We start from the raw sequence: 6000 nt of genomic DNA on the forward strand, positions 1-6000 counted from the left end.
TCTTGATCAACTAATGTCCTTCCCCACTGCTTAATACCAAGATTGTGCCACCAGCAGTCAGTATAGAAAGGGTATTTCCTACCCACAAAAGGTACCCAGGAAACAGTACAGTTAAAGGGGTGCACACCCCTCATGTTAAAGTGAACATCTTTTGGAGAGTAAGATCTGGGGCACATTAATGGATGCCCCACAAACAGATGCTAGTAGCCTTGAAATGGACTGCAGCCAGCACCGTACCTAGACTCCTGGCAGCCCCAGGCAAACTCTTAGTATCAGCCCCTGCCTTTGCCAGAGATGATGATAATAATAACAACAACAACAACAACAACCATTTTCGGGCCCCCTTTCTGTCTAGGCCCCAGGTGGCTACCCAGTTTACCCATGCCTGTCTGGACCTGATGGCAGCTGGTCTGGTTTGGGACCATGCAATTGAACGGTTCATGATCATTGCCTGGATGCGTTCTAATCTGGGAACTGATGTTTCAAATACAGGGTAAGAGTCCCATTCCAGGAATGGGACAGCCCCAGAATTTGGGACTGTCCTGGAAATTCTGGGACTGTCAGTTGATTTATCTAGTGTGGACTCAGTCAAGTGGTGCAAAGGTGCCTTAAAGGGTTATAGCTATATAGGGAAAAACTTTTTTTTTTCTATCTGTTTCATGACTTTTAGAAACAGCTGCAATCCAGTTGGTACCCCTGAGTTTTCCATCACCTATCAGGGAAACCCCTCTTATTCACCTCAAGTTAGTTCTTATTCAGACTTTCCATGTGGACAGTGCTTCTTTTATTCTGGATATCTTATTCATTAAAAAGGCTTAATTGTTTCTTCTGTTTAGCCAGAATGAAGGGTGTCTGGCATACTTATCTATATAGATTCATAGATTCATAGATGTTAGGGTCGGAAGGGACCTCAATAGATCATTGAGTCCAACCCCCTGCATAAGCAGGAAAGAGTTCTGGGTCTAGATGACCCCAGCTAGATACTCATCTAACCTCCTCTTGAAGACCCCTAGGGTAGGGGAGAGCACCACCTCCCTTGGGAGCCCGTTCCAGACCTTGGCCACTCTAACTGTGAAGAAGTTCTTCCTAATGTCCAATCTAAATCTGCTCTCTGCTAGCTTGTGGCCATTATTTCTTGTAACCCCCGGGGGCGCCTTGGTGAACAAAACCTCACCAATTCCCTTCTGTGCCCCCGTGATGAACTTATAGGCAGCCACAAGGTCGCCTCTCAACCTTCTCTTGCAGAGGCTGAATAGATCCAGCTTCTCTAGTCTCTCCTCATAGGGCTTAACCATATGAGTGGCCCTTCTGTAGGCCCTTAACCATATGAGTGGCCCTTCTCTGAACCCTCTCCAGGTTATCCGCATCCCTCTTGAAGTGCAGCGCCCAGAATTGCACGCAGTACTCCAACTGCGGTCTGACCAGCGCCCGATAGAGGGGAAGTATCACCTCCTTGGACCTATTCGTCATGCATCTGCTGATGCACGATAAAGTGCCATTGGCTTTTCTGATGGCTTCGTCACACTGCTGACTCATGTTCATCTTGGTGTCCACTAGGACTCCAAGATCCCTTTCTACTTCTGTGCCACCCAGCAGGTCATTCCCTAGGCTGTAGGTGTGCTGGACATTTTTCCTCCCCAGGTGCAGCACTTTGCATTTCTCCTTGTTGAACTGCATTCTGTTGTTTTCTGCCCACTTGTCCAACCTGTCCAGATCTGCTTGCAGCTGTTCCCTGTCCTCCGGCGTGTCCACATCTCCCCATAGCTTTGTGTCATCTGCAAACTTGGACAGAGTACATTTCACTCCCTCGTTCAAGTCACTGATGAAGACATTAAAGAGTATCGGTCCAAGGACTGAACCCTGTGGGACCCCACTTCCCACACCCTTCCAGGTCGAAACCGACCCATCCACCACGAATCAGTGACTCTGTGATTGTTCATAGATTGAAGACATGCTTGCTGCTAGCCACCAATGCTTTCCAGCATATCATTGCTGATATAACTGGTAAAAAAAAAATCATACCTTTAAACCCAAATAAGTAAACCAGTAAAAGCTTGATCTTATGTTGCCCTGCTCAGGCATAATATGTGTAGCTTTCAGGAGCATAGTAAATTGTCACAGCATTGTCTAATCTTGCTGTTATCATCTTGAGTCGTGTAAATTTTTTTTTTTCTTAAAGCCTCTATTTGTGGAGTTATTCAAGAGTAAATGTGAGGAATGTTCCCATTATATGTTAGGGTTAAACAGCAGAACAAATCCAACCAACCCATTAGCAATCTCTGTGCCTAACAACTGGGTTCATTGTACAGTTTGCTGCAGTTGTCATTTGAAATAAAACCCATGTCAGTGTCTGTGGGTAGCAGCCAAAAAAGATCATCCCTACTGGAACAAATTGAGGAGAGCTGTGCCAAGTGTATTTTACCAGGAACTACACTGTTGCATAGTTTATACTCGTGTAGCAGACACTGCTTTTCTATTGTAAAAAAATAACAGATATACAAAAGTCAGAGTTGGAAAACAAAGTTTAAATGTGACAGAAATTCTAACAGTTCTCTGGATGCCCATTTTTCCTGTCATGCAAGCATGACAGCAAAATATTAAATTAATTATTTTTTTTCCAAATACAGAGATCTGTAGAGAGATCTGATTTACGATTTACTGAAAAAATGTTGAGTAATGGATCACTTTCTTCAGGGAATGCTACATACCGGAGGAGCTTGTCTACTCTGCCATATTCATTCATCATGAGATATTTATGTATATTACATTGTAATGATTTTGAAAGATCATTGCCTAATATAAAAAATATTATCACTATTGACTTGAATTATGATGACATTTGTGAACGTGACCTGGAGACCAATTAATATCTTGCTAGCCCTACTGCTTGTGACACAGCCACCCCTGCCAGCTGCCTGTCCTCTCCAGTGCCCCAGCCCTCCCTGCTGTGTAATGAGGGCTGTTCTCAAGCTCACTTACTGCAGCTTCTGCTTACCCTTCTCACTGAGTGCTGCAGATTCCTGTCACCAGTGGCAGTGGGGAGTGTCAAATTTGTCAGCAAGGGTAAATGGAAGGTGCAGTAGGCACAAAGCAGCCATCAGTACAAACCAGGGAGGGCTGAGATGGCATCAGGTAGGGCATTGAAGAGGGGATCAGTGCCACATAGCAGAGAAATTCATGACAGAGTGGGAAAGGTGCTCCTGCTACCACATACCACTGCAGGCCAGATCCAGTCTCTTTGCAGGCTGAATCTGGCCTGCAGGTTGAATGTTGCCAAGCCCGAATTAAGAAAATTGAAATGAAACTAAGAAATAGCAAAAAAAAGTGGCAACTGTGCAGTCACTAGAGTTGTATGGATCAGGTTTGCAATTCCGCTCCTGTTATTGTCTCCAACCTTCTGCACGAACAAATTAGATCAGGCATCAACATTCCCATCTCTCCTTCAACAGTTTATATAAATCATTGCACTGACTCCTATGGCTTGCCTATGGGGGAAAGGCAGCATGAAATAAGAGAGTTGTATTAGTCTGGAGATAGGCAGAAGGCAGGGGAGCGCAACACCTTAGAAACAAACTTGTTCCGAGAGGCACAAGCCTTAATAGGCAACACCCTCCTACATCAGATGCAGATTAAGTAGGCTGTCGTCTATGAAAGCTCATGCCTCTTTGACCCAGTTAGTCTCTAAAATGCTGCCCTGCCCCACCTTCTTCAGAAATAAACTCAGGTTTAATTTTAAAGCATACTATCTGTTCCACTCCAACCACCTGCGTTGGATGGTCTTGTTCCATGCATATATAACCTACCTTATGTTCTGCATGTTTGGCTATGGCTATGTTCTATAACAGTAAGTTTGTGTATTCTTTAATTGCATACCCTCATTAGTATGCATGTGTGGACATCTGAGAGCTATTTGCACCTGTTGGTGGGGCAATTGTCAAGGGCAGGTGGATCAGATTTTGTGTCCATGGGCCTTCTCTTCTACAACTGTGAAGTTTGTAGGCACACACGTTTAATGCAAAGTTACACAAAGGCCACTGAAGGGACAGCACTCACTGGGACCTCTGCAAAGCTCTGCAGTGGGCCGGTCCTCAGTTTGAGTAATGAATGTGTATATTTGTGTGTGAAAAGCGAATGAGATTCCAGATAGGTGTTACTCCCTGGCTGCTGATGTGGTTCATCAAATCTTTAAGGGAAAGGGCTTCTAAACACAAGTCCTTATAGCAGGTTCAAGCGAAAACCTTATACTCCTTATAGCTGTAAGAGCTGAAAATCCCTGAGCCTTCTGTAGCAGTACAGCAGGGTCTGAAAAAGCTGAGGTTGCATAGGTGACCCAAAGAGCACCAGCAAAGAAGTGGTGATTCCTGGCAATAAAAGCCATCTCTTGGTGGTAACAATGGAGTGGGGGCATCTCCTGGAGACAGCAACCAGAGTAATAATCCCTAGAACAGGGGTGGGCAAAATGTGGCCCTCCAGGCCATTCTATCCAGCCCGCAGGACCCCTAAAAATGTAGAAAATTAATATTTATCTGTTCCTGGCTGCTTGTCATGCAGCCCTCGATGGCTTACCAAAACTCAGTAAGTCGCCCTCTGCCCGAAATAATTGCCTACCCCTGCCCTAGAAGCACTTGCCTGGGCCAGAGCAGTGATCCCAGGCAGCAACTCTGATGAGGTCTTTCTTACCCAGCACTTCCTGCTTTGGCCGGCATAGGTGGCAGAGCCCCATAAACCAGATTAGCAAGCCCTGGCAGCAAGGAATAGCAGGGCCAGAGGCAGATCCAGGGCAGGTACAGTTGTACCCTCTTTGATTCCTGGTGCACCCAAAATCTAGGTAAAAACCTTAACTCAGGTATGGTAATATTAACTCAGGTGTAGAAATGACTGATAGTGAAGACACTGGCAAGCCACTCTCAGAAGCTAGTTTTAGTTTATAAATCCACGTTGCTTGTGCAGATTCAACTGTGATGTCTGCAAGACTAATGACAGTATCTTTGGACTCCTACTTGCCTAGTTTCTTGTGTTTTTAAAAACTTGATATAAACTCTAACAAATTAGTGCACATTCCAATAGCTGTAGTTGTTTCTGCTTTGAGCTTAAACTGAAAAATAAAGTGCTGTCTCCCCCTCCCCCAGCATAGTAGTCAAACTTCTATTTTCTTCAGTTAAGGAGAAACACGTGCATTGCATTGTGCGTGATGATGACACATCACATCACCTGTCCTGCAGCCCAAAATGTACAGCAGGGCCTCCTTCTTATTGCTAGGCTGGCTGGTATAGTGGTAGAGCTCCTGGGGGAGGATGACTGGTGGTAGCTCCCTTGAGTTTGTTTGTCAGTGACTAGGGTGACTCTTAGAGACTCATTCCAAGAGGCACATGCTTTTGGAGGGTCCTTTATTGGATGCAGATGGGAACTGCTTTGGTTCTGGTTAAGGTTCTCTTTAACGTGCAGTGCTAGGGAAGCTCCCGCTGGGTTTACAACCTTGCTGTTACACCCCTAAATCTGCATCCACCCCTTGCTCTCCCAGGGCCTAGCAAAAGGTCAGCCACCCTTAGCATAACCCATTATGGGAGAACAAGGGCTATCCCCTCCAGCAATAGGCCCTTGCACACACAAGCCCGCCCCAGGAAGCCAACAGTGCTGCACGCTCCGCAGCACAACACTCAGGAGCTTGCACCACTGCGCCTGCGCGAGGGAGCAAAAGGGAGGAAAGGTTCTGTAATCTCGAGGCACCACTCCCAGTGCGCACGCAGTCAGCCCAAGACCACGTGATCCAGATTCGGCCAAGAAGCGTTAGCCGTGCGCAAGGCATAGCGGGATTCTCGGCCTGTTCACTCCTCGCTCTCCGAGCCAAAGAAGCCGAGCCCTACCAGGGCGCTAGAACTACCCTTCCCAGCCTGCCTCGCGACAGGGCGGCTCGCGCGCTACCTCACGGGATTCGTAGTCCGCCCCAGCTAAACGACAACTCCCAGCATGCCGCAGGGGGGTGGGGGAGAACAGGGTGTG

The sequence above is a fragment of the Alligator sinensis genome, unplaced genomic scaffold (assembly GCF_000455745.1).
Source record: "Alligator sinensis unplaced genomic scaffold, ASM45574v1 scaffold215_1, whole genome shotgun sequence".
NCBI classification, from domain to species: domain Eukaryota; kingdom Metazoa; phylum Chordata; order Crocodylia; family Alligatoridae; genus Alligator; species Alligator sinensis.